Genomic DNA, 22,652 nt, shown 5'->3' with positions numbered 1-22,652 from the left:
TTCTGGAATTTGGCTTAAAATAAAGAAATGACAGGCTCCTAGCCAAGGAACCTAAAAAGGGGTGGGGGAAATGCACTGGAATCATGCAAATCTAATTAAAAAGCCTTTAAATTGAGAGGAAAAAGAGAGAAAGAAAACTCTATATATGTCCACCAAAGAACAGCTGAAATGTAGAAAGAGGCCTATGAGTAGAATCACCCTGAAATGCATAGTATACAAAACCTAAGAAAGGAGCTAACCATAAAACCCATAGACTGAGATGTCTATATGCAAATGTACATAGTATGTACAACAAGCAAATCAAACAGAACTAGATATTCTAATGCAAAGAGGTAAATCTGACCTTACATGTATCCCTGAGACTTGGTAGGATGGGACCTAAGACTGGACTGAGATTCTTGAAAGGGTATGCCATATTCAAAAGGAACAGGATATGAAAATGAGGAGGTGAAGTGGTCTTATATATTTTAAAAGTACATTCATGAGGGGAAAACCAGGAAGCAGAAAAGCAATATTTTCATCAGTGTCTACTTAAAAACCACCCCCAATAGACTGAAGACCAAGGGGGAAATTATGTGAATTTGTTCATTAGCCAGACCTAAAGAGTAGTCATTAGCAGTTTAATGTAAGCCTGACCTGGAAAGAGGGTGTTAGAGGAATGCTGTACTGTTAAACATTTTTAGCAATGACTTAGATAAAGGCATCAATGGAATGCTTTTCAGATTTGCAGATGACCCAAACCTGGGAGATATTGCTTATGTTAGATGACAGAGTCAGGATCCACAAAGATCTTGACAAACTAGAACATTGTATTTAATGAGATCAGATTTAAATGTGGATAAATATAGTCTTATACTGGTGTTCAAAAATTAACAAGATGGGGAAGATATGAATGGGTAATAGCTCACTTTTAAACTTTAAAGTTTGCACAGTGCTTCACATGTGTTACCTTATTTGATCCTCACACTTGAAACAGGTTTTATTTTCGTTTTCATTTTGCAAATGAGAATGGTGGAAGTTAGAGAAATTAAATGACTTGCCTAGGGTAATATATCTCATAAGTATCTAGGTGGGATTCAAATCCAGGTATTACTGTCTCAAAAAAAAAATCTTTTACTTTACCCGCTATACTACACTGAGTCTCCACAGTCTAAATTAGTCTAAAAATAAATTCATGTGCAAGTAATAATATCTTCGCTGCTACCAAATGAAAACAAGCGCTTCAGAAAAGAAAAGTAAGTTTGGTAAATAAACACTAATTAAGAACATGGCATCTCAGAACAGAGTTTAGCTTTCTGAAATTTGGCTTAAAATAAAGAAATGACAGGCTCCTAGCCAAAGAACCTAAAAAGGAATAGGGGAAGTGTATGCACCTGAAATCATGCAAATCTCATTAAAAAGCCTTTAAATTGAAAGGGAAAGGGGAGAAAGAAAACTGTCTATGTATGTCCACCAAAGAGCAGCTAAAATGTAGACAGAGTCAACACGAGTCAATAATGTCATATGGCAGCCAAAAAGGCTACTTTAATATTAGGTTCCATTAAGAGGGACATGGTATCCATGACTAGGGAACCGAGAGTCCCATTGTACTCTGCTCCTATCACATCACACCTGCACTGTTATGTTCTATTCTGGGCACCACTGTTTTTTTAATAGCACAATATTTAATTGGGATAAACTAGCAAAGCAAAACAATAAAGAAATCCATCTCGACACCCACTGCCCAGAAAGGCGCGGCCTTACCCCTGCTTCCACAAAATTGACCTAAGAGATTAGCATCTCCAAGATTCATGACGTCATAATCGTTAGGGGGAGAAGTTGGGGGAATCGGCTGAGTCCCTGGCATGGTTGGGCTGAAATAAGTCTGGGTATTACATTTTAGGAATGATGTTGAAAAGCTCAGGAGTATCCATAGGAGGCCTGCAAGTCCTCAAGATCATGCAGGGTGGCACGGTTCACCATGGGTTATCATTATTATCATCACTGACATTAATAATAACTAGTACTTTAAGGTGTACCAATATCATACTTGACAAACATTATCTCATTTTATCTTTACAACGACTCTAAGGGGTAGGTGCTTTTTCCCCAGTTAGAGATGAGGAAACAGAGGCAGACAGAGATTGTGATTTGTCTATGGTCACATAAATAAGAAGTATCTGAGGCTAGACTTAAACTCAGGTCTTCCTGACTCCAGAACCACTTCTTTGTCCACTGTGCTGCCCAGCTGCCTAGCTGAAGACACTGAGGATATTTTCCCTAGAGAAGACAACTTGTACTGGGGTCATGATCTGTCTTCATGTTTTTGAAGGACTGTCATGTAAAATAGGAATTTGATTTGTTCTGCTTGGACTCAGAGGACAAAAGGAGGAGTAATTAATATAAACTACAAAGAAGCAGCTTAGACTTTATGTGAGGAAATACTTCCCAACCATTAGACGTATCTCTAAATCGAATGAGCTCCATTAGAAGGCAACATGTATTTCTTCTCCAGAGGTCTTCAAAAAGAAGCTGAACAGCCACTTGGGGGGCATCATAGGATCTAGAGCTGAAAAGTGGGAGGGGTTACCTTGTTCACCCCCCCCCACCCCCACCCCCACACACACACTCCCTTCATTAAGAAGACTTAAGCTCAGAGAAGTGATTAGACCAAAATCATACAGGTGTATGAGTGACAGCATTTAGATTTTCACACAAGCCCTTTGACTCTCTTAACATTGTACCAAGAAGCTTCTACAGTTAAAAGGCTTCATAGGTGGTTAAATAACCAGACCCAAGTAACCACTAATAACCAGGGTCATCCAGTGCCAGATCTCTAATGGAGTGTCCCAGGAATCAGTGCTTGGCCTGTGCTATGTAGAATATTAGAGGAGATTCTTTTGTAAGGTACAGGTTGGACCTCTGTGATCCTTTTAGCTCTTAGATTCTCTGATTAGAAGTCCAAGAAACAAAAATGGTAGAATGGGGTGGGGGTGGGGAGACTAGACTAGGAATTGGGAGATCTGAGTTGTAGTCTCAGTTCTGCAGTTCACTAGCCATGTGATTTTGGAAAGATGACTCAGTTTTCTCATTTGTTAACTGCAAATAATAGTAGCTGCCCTGCCTTTCCTGTCACAGAGTTTTGCAAGGATGAAATGAATACAGCACTTTCAAATACAATGCAAAGATAAAAAGTGTTACTGTTACTAATGGTTCAAGGAACATGAGTGTTAAAAGAAAAGGTTTTTGAATTTGGTGAAAAAGTGGTCATTGATGAATTTTCAAAATACAGAGATATGACTTCTGGATCACATATTAGTCCAGTTAAAAGCTGACATAAGAGTAGTCCTCAATGGCTCAATATCAGCCCTTTGGAAAGTCATTGAGTATTCTTGCTGTGCCTGACATCTGGGCTCGGTCTGTCTCCTTATCCTCTTACTTCCCCTACCATTCTCCAAGGTCTAGGCCTGGAGTCCTGAAGGGTTCTTTACTGGAACATACTGGAATAACACACAGCCAGAAGCTACTGCAGTGCCCTTCACAATGACAGCCTCCAAAACAAAATCCATACTTTTTCAAAAAATGAATTTAACGCAGAATATAAGATATTCATTCCACACCGAAAAATAAAATTCTGTTGGAAGAAATAAATTGAGACATGATTCAGTGGAAAGAAATGACTTGTCTTCTTCTGGTTGAGTTGACTAAATAGAGTAAAGCTGATAGTAATAAGTTAATATACAGACCTAATAGTGACCAATTAAAGTCACCAGGGGCAGAGTCAAGATGGCAGAATAGAAGCAGGACCTCCCAGCAGCTCCGGCTTCCACCTTCCCCAATCCATTTAAAAGGGGATTCTAAACAAACTATGTTGCTGCAGAACCCACAAAATGACACAGAGAAGCTAACCTCCCACTGAGGAGAGCCCGGCAGGCCGGCAGGAATCGGCCAGCGCAGCACTCTGGGAGCCGAGCCCAGATCAGCAGCAGCTGTGGCCATTCCCAGATTTATCAACACACAGATGCGAAGGACAAAGTGAGAGGTCAGTGCAGTATGGACTTTGGGACCCAGCAAGTGGGAGTACGTTTGCCCCCAGGGCGAGAAGCTGCTGAGCCACCCACACAGCCTGCCAGCACCTTGCGGCAGCTTCAGCTCCTGGCCTGCAGAGTGTAGGGGGACCAAGCACCAGTCTGAGGGGTAATCACTCTTGCTTTAACCTGCTTGGATCTGGGTTGCACTCTAGGGTGGAGGTCCTGGGGTGTGTGTCTAGCTTGTGTGTGGAGACCTCAGAGAGGGCACCCATCTAATACCTCCAGCAGCTGAGAAAACCCCAGCATTTGCCACAAAAGCTCCCCTGTCTGGTGGCAGAGTCCTACTGTGGCAAAAAGCCCAGGAGTCAAGTAACTGAGTGGCAACATGACCAGGCAAAGGAAACAAAGCAGACAGAAGATTCCAACATTAGATTCCTATTTTGGGGACAAAAAGGAGCAAAGCCTGGAACAGAAGGAAGACAGTGAAGTCAGAACTCCTGCACCAAAAGTTTCAAAGGAAATATGAGCTGGTTACAGGCCATAGAGGACCTTAAGAAGCAGATAAGAGAAGTGGAGGAAAAATTGGGAAGAGAAATGAGAACAATGCAAGAAAATTATGAAATGAGAGTCAACAGCCTGACTGAGGAAAATAATACCTTAAAAAACAGACTGACTCAAATGGCAAAAGAGGCTCAAAAAGGCAATGAGGAGAAGAATGCCTTAAAAAGCCAAATTTGCTGGATGGAAAAAGAATGTCAAAAGCTCAATGAGGAGAATCATTGCTTCAAAATTAGATTGGAGCAAATGGAAGCTAATGACTTTATGAGAAATCAAGATGCTGTTAAACAGATCCAAACAAATGAAAAAATAGAAGGCAATGTGATATATCTCATGGGAAAAACCACTGACCTGAAAAATAGATCCAGGATAGATAATTCTAAAATTATTGGACTACCTGAAAGCCATGATCAAAGAAAGAACCTAGAAATCATACTCCAGGAAGTTCTCAAAGAAAACTGCCCTGATGTTTTAGAACCAGAGGGCAAAATAGAGGTTGAAAGAATCCACCAATCACCTCCTGAAAAAGATCCCAAAAAGAAAACTCCTAGGAATTTTAGAACCAGGTTCTGGAATTCCCAGATTAAGGAGAGAATATTACAAGCAGCCAGGAAGAAACAATTTGAATATTATGGAAACACAATCAGGATAACCCAGGATCTGGCAGCTTCTACACTGAGGGATCAAAGGGCTTGGAATATGATATTCTGGAGGTCAAAGGAGCTGGGATTAAAACCAAGAGTCACCTACCCAGCAAAACTGAGTATTATGTTTCAGGGGAAAATATGGTCATTCAGTGAAATAAAGGACTTTCAAGCATTCTTGTTGAAAAAACTAGAGTTGAATAGAAAATTTGACATTCAGACACAAGAAGCAAGAGAAACATGAGAAGGTAAACAGGGAAAAGAAATCATAAGGAACTTATCAAAGTTGAACTATTAACATTCCTACATGGAAAAACAATAATTGTAACTTATGAAACCTTTCTCAGTAGTTGAACAGAAATATATATATGTTTATATATGAGGGTTTATGGGCATATGTTTACAGGTATACATAGATAGAGGGCACAGGACCAATTTAACAGGAAGGGATGATACTTAAAAGGTGAAATTAAGAGGTGAGAGGGGAATATAATAAGAGGAATTAGGGAGAGACAGAATGGGGTAAACTATCTCATCTAGAAGAGCCAAGGGAAAATGGTCACAATGGAGGGGAAGAATAGGAAGTCAAAAGGGAATGGGTCAACCTTATTCCCATTGAATTTGGCTCAAGGAGGGAATGAAATACACACTAAATAGGGTATCTCACGCTACAGGAGAGTAGGGGGGAAGGGGATGAGAGGGGGAATGATGCAAGGGAGGGCAGGCTTGGGAGGAGGGAAGTTGGAAGCACCCACTTTTGAAAAGGGAAAGGATCAAAGTAGAGAATAGAACAAGTGGGAGGTGGGATATGAGGGAGGGAAATATAGTCAGTCTTTTACAATATATCTGCTTTGTTATTGTTTCGCATTAGCCACACATGTACAACCTATACTGAACTGCTTATCTTCCCAGTAAGGGTGAGTAACAAGGGAGGAAGGGAATGAATCTGGAATTCAAAGTTTTAAAACCAAATGTTTAAACATATACATATATATATATTGTTATTAATACTATTTTACATGTTATTGGGAAATAAGATATACAGGCACTGGGGTATAGAGATTCACTGGAAAGTCTAAAGGGGTATGGGAGAGCAGATTGGAGGAGGGGATATCCTGTGGGACTGCTATTTTGGGGCGGTGGGTAGGGGAAAAACAGGGAGAAAATTTGTAACTCAAAATCTTGCAGAAATTAATGATGTAAATCAGAAGTTAATAAAGCATTTGAAAAAAATTAAAGTCACCATAGGATGTGTTCTAGAACTTGACCAAATATTAACGAAGTTTAGCTGAAAAAAAAAAAGGGACCAGCAATAATGTAGGACATAGACCTTTCCTATCAGATTTTAAAACCTATTACAAAGCCATAGTTATCCAAAAACATGTGGGTTTCAGTTGAAAACAGAAAAAAAAAGCAACTAAATAGACATATAGGTAATCAAACTACTATAAAAATTCAATTCATGACAAATGAAAAGTAACGACATTTGTGAAAAGAATCTCTATTTAATAAATGTTATTGGAACAACTGGATAACTGTATATGCAAGAGTCAGTTTGGAACCATAGCCCATACTGTATATTGCAATAGATTCCAGATGTGCAAAAGATTTAAACGTTTTAAAAGAAAACTAGAAGAAAATAGAAAAATATACTTATCCCATCTGAGGAGGGGAGAAAAATTACTGACTATTGAAAAAAGTAGAAGATGTAATCAGAAACAATCTAAAAGACATCAAGTGATTAAAAAAAATTTAAACTCTCCACAAAAATGTAATAAACAGAGTCTTTAAAAGAAAAAAAAACAGAATAGGTAAAATATGTGTTTCAGATATAACCGATAAAAGCAAATTGTCCAAAATATACAAAGTACTGAAACATATGGTCAGTACCCAGATTCTGTTTGAGGAGTGCTCCAAGAAGATGAGCTGTGTACACATAAGGAACAAGGCAGTAAATTATCAGTTTCAAAAATAGACAGGCCTACTTGCAGTTAGAGAAATGAAAATTAAAGTAACCTTACAGTACCACGTACAAGAAAAAGTAGAAAAGACTTGGGAGGTCATGATAGTCATCTTCAGTTATTTGGAGTCCAGCCATGGGGAATAGGGAAAAAGACTTAACCTGCTTGGCCCCAAAAGGCAGAAGGAAGAAAAATGGATTGCCCTTGTCTGCCACAGACAGATTTCATTTCAGTATAAAAACAAACTTCCTCACAATCAAGAGTTATTTAAAAAGTGAATTGGAATGCCTCAGGGAATAGTGAATTCTCTTTCACAGAAATTCTGTGGAGGTGGGTGTTCTTACTCATTATAGATTGGACTTAATAGGATTTTCTTAGGTCTCTTCTGTGATTCTAAGGAAAAAAATATTAAGTAAAATAAGCAGAACAAAACAGCACTAAATTATATAATATGATTTTAAAGTTTTTCCAAAATATAAAGTAGTATTTTTAGAGTTAAATATTCATTATGTCTTTTAAATTATGAATTTAAATTCATATGCTCTGACCATTGTATGAAAATTATTACATTAAAGTATTATTAATAATAGACTACCTGTTGGTAAAAATCCTTATCTCCTTAAAATTAGACCACATCATTTCTTTAGTTTTCTTTTGACCATGTGATACTATAAAAAATAATACATGCCAGGAAAGGTTCATGTTTATGTGATATATTTGCCCATACTGTAATGTTAAATAATTATCAAATAAAAATTGATCTAGGGGTGGCTAGGTGGCACAGTGAGTAAAGCGCCAGCCCCAGAGTCAGGAGGACCGGAGTTCAGTTCCAGCCCTAAATACTTAACACCCACACAAAAAAACTAGCCATGTAACCTTGGTCAAGTTACTTAACCCCAATTGCCCACCAAAAAAAAATTTTTTTTTAATTAAAATTGATCTAAGGAAAATTTTCAAGACCTCCCTATCACAGAATCCTTATTTGTAACACATGTATGTAAGATGAGTATTTCTGATGAACTTCTAGTCCTAAGACAGCAGAATTTACAACTGGAAGGGACCTTCAAAATTACTTGGTTCAGGAATTTTTAAGCTAGAATTGGTGAGCCTGCCTTTGTTAATATTTTTATAACTATATCTCAGTATAGTTCATTTCTTTTGTAATACTGTGTGCTTTATTTTATGCATTTAAACACATCATTGTGAGAAAGACTCTATAAACTTCACAAGATGTGAGAGGGTCCATGACACAAACAAGGTTAAAAATCCCTGATCTAGTCCAGGCCTACCATTGTTAGAAGTGAAAAAGCTGGAATTTAAGCTGCTCAACCAGATTGGGAAAAGCTTCCTTCCTTCAGGCGGATTCTTTCCAATTCATAACTAGAACAAGCCATCTCTGACTTCGTCTTTTTCATGAGCCTCCTTTTTTTTTTTTAGGCCTGAGTGGTTCCGAGTGACTAATGCTTTCCAGAGGTTTTGAGGCTGATGTGTAATCCTGGTAACCAGGGGAGGTTTCCTTGGTGAACGGTATAGTGTTTGGTCAGGGACTCGCCAGCTCACCATTTGGGTTGAATCTCCAAAGCAGAGTTTCAGACTTGCACCTCATCCTGTATGACTGAGGGGACAGCCACTGAGCAACAAGAGATGTTGTCACCACCAGTGTTTCTTGCATAATCTATCTGCACTCCAGCCTGGGTGCTATCATTTTTCTTTTCAAGATCCACCCCTGCCAACCTTCCTTTACTGTACTTTGGATGTGAATAATCTAGAGTTGGGATTAGTGAAAGATAACGTTGAAAATGACCTAAAATGATCTAAACTTAAGTTAAAAGGTCTGAGTTTGGGTTTCCATTCTGCCACTCATGCACTATGTAGTGTAAGACCAGTCACAACTTCCCTGGACCTCCATTTCCACCTCTAAAAAATAAAGAGATTGAACTAGGTGATTTCTCAGACCTCTTCCAGCTCTCACATTCAGTGTGTAATTCTGTATCTATGATTTCTGAACTGACAACAAAAAGATCTTTTGCAGGCATCTAGTCTGTGGCTACTTTAGGATCTGGGTTTCCTGTTCTCATGCTCCCTGCACCATATTGCAGCCTGGCTGGTGATTTTAATTGTGTTTGCTCTCAGCGTTGTTCACATTAATGCTTGTGGGTGTCAGGTACTCCACACTGGTACCTCACAGTTAGCCGCAGCCCCCAGGTTCTTAGCAATATCTCACTCATTCAGTATGGATGAGGAAGGTTGGCTCTTGTCATAGAGAGTGCTAGGTACTGAAGAGAACATCTGGCTTAAATTTCCGTAGCTCTGGACAGTCTCAGATTTTCTTTCCATTTCTTAGTGTTCACTAATAGGATCATTGTTGTTTCTTGGAAGTGGCTTTACAAAAGGTGAAGGGAGCTAGAGGAAAGCACTAGGTGTGAGAGCCGGGAGTGTAGGAGGTAGCTAACCTTCTGCTCTGAAAGAATCCCGGAGCACAAAATCCTGCTCTCTTAGGATGATTAAGTACCTCATCACAGATGAACTGGCCCTGTGCATCATAACAGATCCGTTGGGCTATTGTCAAATTTTCACCCTCTGGATACTGCAAAAGAAGCTTTCTTTATAGGAAACTAATAGAGTGAAGTGAAAATTAACAGGGGGATTGGTTAATGAGGAAGTTTAGAGACAATGTGATACAATGGTTAGACATCCTGCCTCAAAGTCAGGAAAACCTGGGTTCAAGTTATGGCTATGTGAACCCTTAACCTCTTAGTCCTGCAGGCAGCTTTCTAAAATCAACAGTGGCAGAGCATGGAATGGATCTTTCATTGGCAGAGAGAGTTTACTCATGGGGAGCTACCCATATCAGTGAAATCATAGCACCAGTCCCCGATGGTGAAAGTTTAAGGTTGGTGATGTTTTTATTTGGGGTTTTATATGCGGGGATGCCAGGTACAATTCAAGTTTTGAGAGAGAAAGAAACCCTGCCTCTGGAAGGTTTGTGAAGAGATGCTGGCTAACTAGCTTACTTACTTTGGAAGAACCAAGTCAAGGAACCAGGACAATCATAGTTGGCTTGTACTGTGCAAGGAATTGTTTTCTCTTTAACCAGGGTTCCTTTTCAGCCCAGATTTTTCCTCAAACCAGAGTGTGCGTTGTTGGTTAGGAAAGAGATCATTAAGAGGAGAACTATGACTTTATTTTCTTTTAAACTATAACTTTAGCTTAGTGTTCATATTCAGAAGACAACTAGACAAGAGAATGATGAAAAAAATGTAAGTATAACTCAAAACCATCTGATTTAAGGAGTCTTTGTCTTGCAAGGTGGTTTTTACCTCTTTTGAACATATAAAGAATATTTTACAATTTAGAGCAAATACATGAATTTCCATTAAAGAATCTTTATTATTACATTTTGTACCCAGTTCTCCCCATTCCTTTCTATTTCCTTTGATTCTAAAAGAATCCTCTATAACCTAGAGAAATCTCTTTCCTATATTAAACTGATACTGCAGCATTTTATGAAGGCTTGATGCAATTCTTGAAAGAATATTTATAAACTAGTTCTTATACATGCATTTTAGTTGAATTTGCTAAATTTAAACATGTATGGAATTTTAATAAGGCAGAGCCCCACAGGAAGCATATCTTGTTACAATCTCTCCAGGGAAGGTTGGTTTTAATGTCAAGGAAAACAGTTGAATGTGCCTCTATTTCCTGAGAATGGTCTGTCTTCCTGGAAAATGAATAACTGGACCAACTAACCAAAGAGACAGGCTATGAACACAGCTTTTATGGTACATGATGTAGAAACAACCTATTTTATCTTGAAAAGCTGATTTTAAGAGAGACCGGTAGAAGATTTCAGAAACCTCTTCCCAGTTTTGTATTTCTCTGTTTTAATGTTTTCCAAAATTATTTTGTGATAGAACAGCCCAGGAAGTTAAGTTAACATTAAGCCAAAAAGACATTTATATGAACATAATACTTAAAATCATTCCTTATTCTCTTGTTCAGTGATGGTATACCACTAGAAGGATTTCAGAGGTATTCAGTTCAAATCTTAAAAGCACAAAATAACATGCTGAAAAATTAAAAGTTATTCTTTTTATTTGAAAAACATTGGAAATTATAATAATCAGACATGATTTTGGTAATTTATCTTTCATATTTGAGTTCTAACTTTTGTGTGAGGGAAGTTTACTTCATTTATTCAGGTAATTTTATTTTCATCTTTCTTTTTCTTTCATATTCTTTAAAAAAACACATATGATTTTATCATCCATGTTCATATTTTTTATATAAAAAGTAAAATTTATTGTGAATTCTAATCAGAAATTCTCAGCACTCTCTTCTAACTTTTGAGACACCAACCACTTTTTTTGAAATGAAGATACATGAAAATGATATAGAAGTGAAAAAAGTGAGACATAATTTATTTTTTAATGTGTTTTTTCAGTATTTTCTAGGCATATGTGCTAATTATTGGTGGAAATCCTAGCTCTCATGCAGTGTCACAGATGATATTTAGGAGTCAGAAGATTGCTCAAATGTTTTTGTCCTTTAATTGAGCATTGTTCTTTACCTGATAAATTTGAAGTAACTTTTAAGCCTGAGACCAAGAGGACCTCCCCGTCTTATTGATCCTGAAACTGTCCAAATATCCTAAAAAAATCCTAGTGCTATTGCCGTTAAGAGCAAAAGTTTCTGCCATATGGCAATACCCTGGGCCCTCGAATAATATAAATTGTCCAGGGTTTAGAAGAGGTGTTTAGAAGATCTGAGGATGAACAAAACTCCTAAAATGAAATTGAAGCATTTTAATGAAGTTGTATGATATTGTGTCCTGGTTCGTTGAGAGTTTCTGGGGAACAAGAATTCTTAAATTGGTTTCTCTCTAACATTGTCAGCTCAAGCCCTCTCCATGAATACATAATCAGAATAGCAAACAAGTTTAGAGAAAGCTGCCTTGTACTATGAGCTGAATCCATAGACACTTAACAAAAGTATGTTTTTTCCCACACTTGATTGCTTTTTCTTCATTTGGTTGTGAATTCCCCCATTTACTGACTTAGGGAGTGACTATACTAGTTGAGAGATAGATTTTAGAGTGGATTTTTTTTTACCTTGATATTTTCCAACAGGAAACAATTTACTAATTTCTCAAAGAGCAGCCCCTACCAGACACATTAAAAAAACTATCTACTCCCTAATTAATGTTATAGTATCAAACCTTCATTCTGGAGTATTAAATAGCAGTAAGTGCTATGAAAAAATAATAGTCACCCACTTGTGGATGGGTGACTATAGGCAGATGTCTGTTCAGTAGTTTACCCAAGGTTTGAAAGTAGTATAAAGAATAGATCTTCTGATAAGATATCAGGCTACTTTTGGCTAACGGTGGCTTTCATAGTGGCTACACATATTTCTGATGGTCCAGGAGCATTCTCCAGCTGGCCTACAGGCTGATCTTGAATCAGTGTCATGGAAAAGCATGGGTAGATTCAGTGAACATTCGCCAATGCAGATGTGAACATTCGCCAGTGCAGATGTGAACCTAATAATAACAATAATAATAACTGACATGTATCCCATTGAAGGTTGTCGAGGATTTCACATACATGATCTCATTTGAGCCTATGAAGTAGGCACTGAAGATAGTAGCAGCTTGTTGTTACAGATGAAGGGAATGAGGCTTTACGTTGAAAGTTACAAAAGTGAGCATTTTTTTCAAATTTCCTGCCATAGATCTCTGTTCTCTTCAATGTTGGTGTTCCTCCAACAATGCAAAACAAATTACAGCCCATTCATACCTTTCTATCCTGAGCAGCATATGTCCTTGTCTTCCCCTGAGTTCACCATGGAAGACTTCAGGAAAGGTCACAAAACAGGTCAGGGCTTTTCTTTGAGTTCTTTTGACAGCATATGAATATTGGTTATCATGTGACTGGCTCATATTTCTCTCTGGTCATATAGTTATTCGATAAGATCCTTTTTATACTACTTCTGCATTCTTTGTAATGTGCCTACAGCATGCTTCTCCATTGCCCCTTGGGTGATCCTCAACTTCAGTTCTTCAGAAATTATGGTATTCCACTGAGGGTCATTAAAAACACTTTATGATTTCCTAAAGGATATTCAGCTTGCTCTCCTTCTGTTCATTTCTGTCCATTTTCAGTGTTAAGTCAATCACTTATATATTGAACTTTATAGGTTTATCTATCTGACTGACTATCATTGACTGGATAATAGGTATTTTTTATCCTAATAGTTTCTTATGCGGTCAGTTAGGCAGATTATGGATTTCATTGAGGATGTTTTGCATTATTCCAGGGCCTGAAGCAATCAGTGTAGTACCCTCTATAAAAAGTATTTTGAGAACCTGACCATTGTATGGAATCATCTTCCTTTTAGAATCCATAGTGGACATTGCCCATGACAGGTGGCAAACAGATGTGGCAAGAATACGTCTTCCTGTGTTGCATTTGATAATTTCATTCGATAACAATCAAGTAGTCATGGAACAAAGTTATATCTTTCCCAGAATCTTGTATAATTTTTATATGTGCATGGGAAATGTCTTGTAAAAGGTAGCATTTAGTTCTACCAAGGCAAATGCCTTTGTATAGTCAACAAACAATAAGCACTGTAGAATATTGTGTTCTCTATATGTTTCATTTAGTTATATGATAATGAAGAGCTGCTGTGAAATATCACTTCTGTAAGGCTACTTGTCCCCTTCTAATATCCTCATCAAGAGTAACTAGGATCAGGACAAGGAAGGGCCACAGCCAGGCTTGCATCACGGAACCTCGGATGCTATGATCTCTAGGCTCCTGAAGAAAACGGGGTTCCAAAATGGTCTTTTGGGAAGCTGTTCCCAAGACTTGGGGTATGGACTCTTAGGTCTGTGTTCTGTAGGTCAGGCAGCCCTTAGATCAGAGAAGGCCATGTGTTTTATAGGGAGGAAAAGTATCCTGATTTTTTTTCCACCGCTAAAGTCACAAATAGGGAGGTCCTGGTCAGCTAGGGTTCCAGGAAAAGGACAGAATAGAAACAAGTTAATATTTATAGATGGTCTAAAAACTATGGGGGGGAAGGGCAGAAGCAGTGAAATATACAAGATGAGGGTACATTTTACATCTTTTTTGTTTATTTGTTTCATGGATTCTCATGACCAAAAAAACCCATGGCAGTACATCTAGCCTTCCAGTAATGAGCCTTTCCAAATCAGCTATCTGGTCTACAGAAAGTAGACACACCTGGTCGCTGAAACCATACTGAAAGCCTCTTAGCCTGGTAGAGCCTACTTATGCCCTGCTGATAGAATCTTAGAGAGCCCAGCAGTATTCCCCACTGTGATGACACATTATGGAGCAAGCCCTTTCTAAAATGGTTATTTAGAGAAAGTATCACATCATTTTTTATATTCACCAAAACATGTGAGGTTTCAATCAATATTTTATGGGATCTTTGCCTTGTTACAGTGATCTCATGACCCAAAAAGTTTGAAAACCACTACTTCAATATAACATGATAGAACATTTGTCATATAAAGTCATATAACCTCTCTAGGAGTCCAAATCCTACACATCCTTCAAAACTCAGCTCCAGATTTACCTCCTAGATGAAACCTTATTTTTTTATTCAATCTCAGAGTGATCTTCCCCTTCCTTTGACTTCCCTTAGCATTTTGGCATACAGTCTCTGATCTGTTTGCTTACACATCCCTTTAGAAGTCAGTAATGCAGTTTAGCACATAATTATTGTCTGATTATGGAGGATTACATTTTACCCTGCTTCTGCCTTCCTTAAAACACCTAGCATAGACATGGGCTTATAGTTTCAACAACAGTAGCAACAAACATTAAGCATCCACTATTTGCAGAGAATTGTACTGAGTCCTAGGGGAGAAAGAAAAATTAAATAAGACAAGCTCTCAATGTAGTAGATAGAACACATAGACAAAAAAATTTATAATGCAAAAGAATACAAGTGTTTAAGGGAGACACAAAGTATAAGGAGGAAAGGATCATTTCAACAGGAGGATCAGGGAAGGCTTCATGGAAGAGGCGACTTTTGAACTTGGCCTCAAAGTATGGTCAATATTTCAAAAGACAAAGAGGGAGAGAGAGGTCATTATAGGTATAAAAAATAATAAATAAAGGCAAGAAAGACAGGAAGGCACAAAACATGTAATGGACTGACAAATACTCTAGTTTGTCTGGTGAGAAGAGTACGTTATGAGATAAGGATCAGATGGAAAAGCTGTGCCAGGTTATGGAGCACCAAGCACCCCAAGCCTCCTCAGGGTTTGCCGCCACCACAGGTTCTTGCATCTGCTTTGATAAAGGAAAGCAACTCAAAATGAGTTAACAAGCTTACTTTAATCAGTCAAACATATATGGTTTACCTCGTTCAGGGGAAAAAGCTCAGCACCCTGAACTTCAGAGTATGCAGGCAGAATTAAACAAGACAGAAACAGATCAAGTAGACAGCTTTCCAAACTGTCTAACCATTACATCCATACCAAATCAACATCTGGGTTTCAACATCTGGGTTTTTCAAAGCCAGGGGGCTCTGGACAACGGCTTCCCAGAATCCAGATCAAATCACAGAACACTTCTCAAAGTGAGCCCCAAAACAAAGCCTCAAATCAGGGTTTATATACCCTTCTCCTGGCTCAGAGAATGTAACAACCTTATTGACTCACTGGCTAATCAAGAAGTATCTACTGAAAAACAAGCCTCCCACCCCAGACTCCAGGTGCACTTTAGCCTAGGGGCAGGGAAGATCTTCAAAATTTACATTCCCATTATAGGTTATTGAGGTTATTGAATGCCAGATAAAAGTATTTTATTGAAGAATTTTTAAATGGCATGTGTATAAGAAATATGGAGAATTGATTGGAGAGAGAAGAGGAAGAGACAGAAAGATAGTAAATTTGTCATAAATATTTCCTTGATTGAATTTGTTTGTTTTGATCGTGCAATATTATTTTAGAGTTAGTGTTCTTGCTAGTTCTTTTAAGCCTTCATGCTGAATCTATAGCCCAGATCTTCAGTGTCTATTTTATATGTGAAAGGGAAAAATATCCTTTTTCTGAAAGTATGCAAGGTAAGGGTAGGGAATTAAAGCATGGTCCACAGTGTCATATTCCAGTCCTCTCTTTCTTATTTTTATTTTATTTTATTATTTCTTATTATTGTTCTTATTCTTAAACTCAAAATCTTTGCTATGGGAGTCATCCTCATTTTAATTCAGTAAGCTTTTTATTAACAGTTTGCTATGTGGAAGACACTACTTTAAAATGGCATTCTCTTGTTTTTTTAATGAATGAAAGAAAAAGCATTTATTTAGCACTTACTATGTGCCAAACTGAACTAAGTGGAAAGAGTCTGTTCACTCAAGACTCCCGTATTTTAATGGAGGAGTGGTGGCCAGGAGGGGGTGTTTTGATCTAGGAAATTACAGGATTGATGAATGGAATATAAGGCAGAACACTGATATGTCCTTTCCAGAGGCAATGGTAGTATGGATTTGATTAGTTCTAGAGAATAAGAGGTGAATGTGTTACTAAAGTTAGATGTCCTGTTTCTTTGGTCAGTGCTGTAAGCATTTGTGCCAGAGTCACCTAGGACCCAAGTATTACAGAACTAGAAGGTCTTAAAGGACCTGAGGAACCTGAAGATGGACTGTGGTTCCAGCTATCCAAACAACCACAAGACCAAGAAGTAGCTGTTCTAGAACTTAGACCCCATCTTTGGCGTTCCCCAACTTGTCTACTCTATCCGAAACACTGCTCCACTCATCCAGGATATATGTGCTGTGCCCGCCCTGTGCTGTGTGTGAGAAGGTTCAGAGGAAGAAATGAGAGGCCTACCATCTACCAGCTGGCACCACCCCCTGCTACCTAACTTTGCTCATTGACATGTTCCCACATAAGCCAGTCCCACTGGTTTTTCCATGAGATGGGGCTGGAAAGAGTTGCCGATCAATTGAAACTGGTAGGACCTGGTAGTGATTGTAAGCTGGGATGGAAGACACTATTGCTTTATGACCCTTCCATCTCATTTCCTGTTTTTTTGTAATGAAATTCAAGAATAGCCCCCCCCCAAAAAAAAAAAAATCAGAGTTCTTAAAGCAGTGAGTATATTGGAGGGAAATAGGGTAGTAGGACAGAAAATGGCCCAGGCAAAAATGAGGAGGCAGGATCTTAAGGAGCTCGGAGCTGTGTAACCTGGCTCTTCCTGCTTTGGAGGATGGTACAGCTGCAGGACAGACAGTGGCCAGGGCAAATGAGTACGATCCCAGTCCTCTGTTTCAACTTCCAGGACTCTGCCTCCTTATATGGAATAGGAAAAGCACTCCACTGGAGGATAAGAACCCTGGGTTCTAATCTCAGCTATATGACTTTGGACAAGTCACTCGATCTGGGCTCCGTGTCCTCTCTCCTCTTTAAAATGAGTGGGCTGACAAGGGGATCTCTAATGACCTTTCCAATGATAACATCCTGCGACCTCCCAGACTGCCTCTTCTTGACTTGAACATTCAGCAAAAACCAAAAGTACTCATTTGTCATGTTTCTCAGTCAATCTATGTGACTGAAAATCCTGGCTTTATCCCCTGAAAATATTAAATACTTTAAGAGGCTCAGAAAGTTGTTTGGAATCCTCAAATTCTGTTCAATAGCACTGTTAACTATAAAACATGGGTAGGAAAAAATTCTCTTTTTTCAGTATCATAGAATGCTAAGCTTCAGGTACATTAATCCATACTTGTACAAATGCAGCTAATAAAGTCATCATAGCAAAAATGTGCTTACTTACTCTATCAGTTTATATTTTACAATTTCATATGATAGGAGACCTGATATTTAGTACACTTTTGTTTTTTCACTAATAACAATAACAAAATAACTTCTTATCTCTCAAAGACAAAGAACACTGTCAAAAAAATTAAGCCCAAGTGAATAAAGCCAAAATAACTCAGAATTTTTAAGTGTAATGTTTGCATTGTTAATGGTAAAGGGAGTGAGAAAAGGCATTCATTTTGCATACATTTTTTAAAAGATATGAACCATTGCATAAATATAAAATTTGGACCGGCATATGAAGTAGGAAGACCACCCAATGTAGGGTGGGCTGTGGTTCCAGCTACCCCAGCCCAGCCCAGTTGGCATTAGCTAGCTCACAAAAGTTAAAAGTGGACAGAAAAATTAGGACAAGTCACACACTGCCTATTTTACCACTAAAGTGGTAATAAGTACCTAATGCTCCATATCTGCTATCTTGGGCCCTCATCTGCTGCCTGGGGATCACATCTGCCATTTGGGCTTCATATCAGCCGCCTCAGGCTCTCCAGCTGCTCTTAATCTTGCCAGATTGTACCATTCCTCAGGCATAGCAATTATCCCCATTGGCATGTGCATCATATGCAGTGTGACTATACTCTAGTGAGGCTGATTACATAAGTCCCATGTTAAAATGGGTCTGTGGAATCATAGATGTAGAGCTGAGAGGGACTTCAGAGGCCAGTGAATCAGGCCCCTTTATTTCTCAAGTGAGGAAATTGAGGATGAAGGGGGCAGGTGATTTGCCCAAGGTCATACAAGTAATAAATACCCAAAGTGGGAATTGAACTGAGGTCTTCTGACTCCAGAGCCAGTGTTTTTTACTTCCTCTGTACCATGCAGCCTCAATCCTGACCAGTCTTTATTTCCATTCTCTGAAAGCAGGGTCCAGGGCCAACCGAGCCCCCATCAGCATAGTGCCAGTACACTTTATCCCTGCAATTTTATTTGGCTTAAAAGCTCACATTTACATAATGTTTTAAAGTTTAAAATGCTTTGCATATATTATCTCATTTAATCATCACAACAACCCTATGAGATAAGGACTATTATTATCCTCATTTTATAAATGAAGAAACTGTGAGTCTAAGAGGCGGAATATTTTCCTTAGAACCACACAGCCAGTAAAGGGCAGAGGTGAGCTTTAAGCCTAGGTCTTCTTGAGGCTTCTAGGTGGTACAGTGGATAGAGAACTGGACCCAGGGTCAGGAAGATACGGGCTCAGACACTCCCTAGGTGCACAACTATAAAATAGGGATAATAGTATCATCTTCCTCCCAGGATCAAATGAGATGTTTCCTTCCTTCCTTCTCAACTTCTAATTCACTGTTGCTCCATATAAGAATAAGCAGACTTTTCCACTGTATGAAATATGGGCACTTTCCTTTTCATTTGGAGTCATTACCATCATTTGTTGAAATGAATGGATCATTTGCACTTGAAATAAAGGATCTAAAATATTCCAGAGCAGCATACTTCAGTGACTGGGATGTGTTAGCACAGAGCCTAAAACATAGTAAGTGCTTATTAATTTTTCTTCATTTATTCATTCACTGACCTCTTGGAATGACTGGAATCTGTTTCACATTCTAATCCTTTGCATTCTCTTGCCAATTACCCTGAAATATCCTAACTGCGTAATTTAGATAATGCTTTCTCTAAAGTTACCAGTGATCTATTGGCCTTTTCTCAGCCCTCATCCTTCTTGGCCTCTCTTCAGCATTTGGCACTGATGATCATCTCTCTTCCACTGTCATCCTTCCTTCTTTTCTGGGTTTTCATGGCACTGAGCTCTCCTGGTTCTACCTTTACCTTTACCCTTCTCAGTGTTCATTGGATCATCATCTGTGTCCCAACACCTTTGCTGATATACAGTGGCTGTATATCAGGACCCACTTTCTCCTTCTACATACTCTGTTAGAGATTCAGTCAGCTCCCATGGGTTATTAATGAAAATATCCTCACCACATATATGGCTCAGATTGATCCAGTTCTCGTGTCTCTCTGGAACTCTGGCTGCCACCTCACTAGCTGCCAGCTGGACATCTCCACCTTAGATGGTCTCCCTACCACAAATATCTTCCCTTTCCAGTTCATCTTTCATATGGCTTGTTGTTGTTCCGTAATATTTGACTTTTCATGACCACAGCATGCCAGGCCCTTCTGTCCTCCACTACCTCCTAAAGTCTGTCCAAGCTCATGTTCGTTGCTTCCATAACACTCTCTATCTCATCCTCTGCTATCCCCTTCTCCTTTTCCCTTCAATCTTTCCCAACATTAGGGTCTTTTCCATTGAGTCCTGTCTTCTCGTTATGCAGCCAAAGTATTTAAGCTTCAGTACCAGTATTTTATCTTCCAATGAATAGCCTGAATTATTTTCTTTAAGTATTAACTGATTTGATCTCCTTGCTGTCTAAGGGATTCTCAAAAGTCTTCTCCAGTAGTACAATTTGAAAGCTTCAGTACTGTAGCACTCAGTTTTCCTTATCATCTAACTCTCACAGCCATACATTGCTACTAAAAAAAAAACCATATGGACCTTTGTCAGTAAGGTGATGTCTCTTCTTTTTAGTATGTTGTCCAGATTTGCCATAACTTTCCTTCCAAAGAACAAGTATCTTTTAATTCCATGGCTACAGCCACCACTTGCAGTGATCTTTGAGCCCACGAATATAAAATCTGACACTGCTTCCTTTTTTTCTCCCTCTATTTGCCAGGCAGTGATTGGGACCAATTGCTGTGATCTTCGTTTTGTTTTTTTTTTTTGTTTTGTTTTTGTTTGTTTTTTTGCTTTTTATGTGCAGGGGGTAAGGCAAGGAAATTGGGGTTAAGTGACTTGCCCAAGGTCACACAACTAATAGAGCTTAGTTTTTTTTATGTTAAGCTTCAAGCCAGCTTTTACACTCTCCCCTTTCACCCTCACCAAGCAGATTCTTAATTCTTCACTTTCTGCCATCAGAGTAGTATTGTCTGCTACCAGACTGATCATTCTTAGTACACAGCTTCCTGGTCAGAAACCTTTCGTAACCACTTCTTTCCTCTAGGATGGAGCATCATCTCCTTTGTTTGGCATTAAAGCCCTTACAGTTTTCCTCTAGCCTGTCTTTCCAGATTGATGTCACATTGTTTCTCCTCACAGTCTGTTTCTGCCAAAATGGCCTTCTGACTGAACATAATCATCCATCCCCCACCACCATGCCATTGTACACACACACTCTCTCTTAATTCTCTCTCTCTCTCTCTCTCTCTCTCTCTCTCTCTCTCTCTCTCTCTCCCTCTCTCTCTCTCTCCCTCTCTCTCCTCCCCTCCCCCCCCCTCTCCTCTCTCTCTCTGTCTGTCTCTCTCTCTCTCCCCCATCTCTTCTCTCCCGTCTCTTCCCCCCCCTCTCCTCTCTCTCTCTGTCTCTCTCTGTCTCTCTCTTATTTCCTTCAAAACTCAACTCAAGTACCACCTCCCACATGAAGACGCTCCTTGTCCTCACCTCCCAGTTGTCAAAAGCTCTCCAAAATTACTAGTCTATGTTGTATTGGCTTATCTGTGTATATGTGGTCCTGCTTTCTGCCCCCTCTTCCCACCAAGCTGCTTGAGGGCAGGAGCTTTTATTTTTGTGTCTCCATAACACCTATTACACTGCCCAGCACACAGCAGGTGTTTAATTAAATGCTTATTGAATTGAGTTAAAGATAACCACCTTTCCAAGGTCCATGTGTAACCAGCTAGTACACTGTTATTACTCCCTGTGCTTTAATAATCATGTGCAGTAATTGTCATGATCCTCATTTTACAGCTAAACAAACAGGCCCAGGATGAATACAGAAAAAGAGCAAGTCTTTCAGCATCATTTTCTTTCTGAATCCTTATGCCTTCCTTCATTTCCAGTCTTCTCCCGTCCTCTTGTCCTCCCTGCACTGTAGGATCCAGCCATACTGGCTTGTTTTCTGAGCCTGACACGTAATATTTCATCTCCTCTCTGTGTCTTTGCAGTAGATGATATTCCCCATACCTGGTAATATGCCTCTGGGATCCTTACGCATACCCTGGTTCTTAATTATTATTATTTATGCTATAAAGCCATGCCAGGAGATTTCGAAGAAATGAACAGGATTCTCTGAGCCCAGAAATCTTATTGCAGTTTTGCTGACTTAAAGCTGCAATAAGACTTTTGGAAACCCCACATATATATAAATTATATTTTTATATTTGAGTTATTATAATCACTATTATTTATCACTTTATTGTGCTTTGCATGGGAAGTGACTAAGTTCTTGTTGCAAATTATCTCAACATATTATTGCAATTATTGGAAGACATTGAAAATATCTTATGAAAAATAATTCAATGTATGGGCTAATATAATACAACAAACATAACTCAGTTCACAAAATATGTCCATACCACTGTTTTCAGCTATTAATAATTTTCGGGATAAGTCATAGACACATTCCAATTATGAATTATTTCCTAATGGAAGAACTTTTAGTACCATGACTCCACTATAGTTACTCACAGATAATTTTAGTAAATTCTTACTTTGTTTTTTACTTAATAAATTTCCAAGAGCGGTGTGATGGAAGACCCAAAACAAATGCTTCTCTGTTACATCTCTGTATCGTACATTTCTCCAGGGGTTCGTTTGCATGCT

At 38.8% G+C, this 22,652-nt stretch overlaps 1 protein-coding gene across 2 annotated transcripts in view; it reads left to right on the top strand.

Annotated features, from left to right (window-relative positions):
• Positions 1–22,652, top strand: part of VWA8 (von Willebrand factor A domain containing 8) — a 442,846-nt gene that overhangs the window by 405,058 nt on the left and 15,136 nt on the right. The window lies entirely within an intron of this gene.

Source organism: Petaurus breviceps, unplaced genomic scaffold (assembly GCF_028583685.1).
Source record: "Petaurus breviceps papuanus isolate PSGF00001 unplaced genomic scaffold, PetGlider_PUasm1.0 90769, whole genome shotgun sequence".
NCBI classification, from domain to species: Eukaryota; Metazoa; Chordata; class Mammalia; order Diprotodontia; family Petauridae; genus Petaurus; species Petaurus breviceps.
The sequence above is the reverse complement of the archived record's forward strand: the minus strand, read 5'-3'. Positions and strand labels throughout refer to the sequence as shown.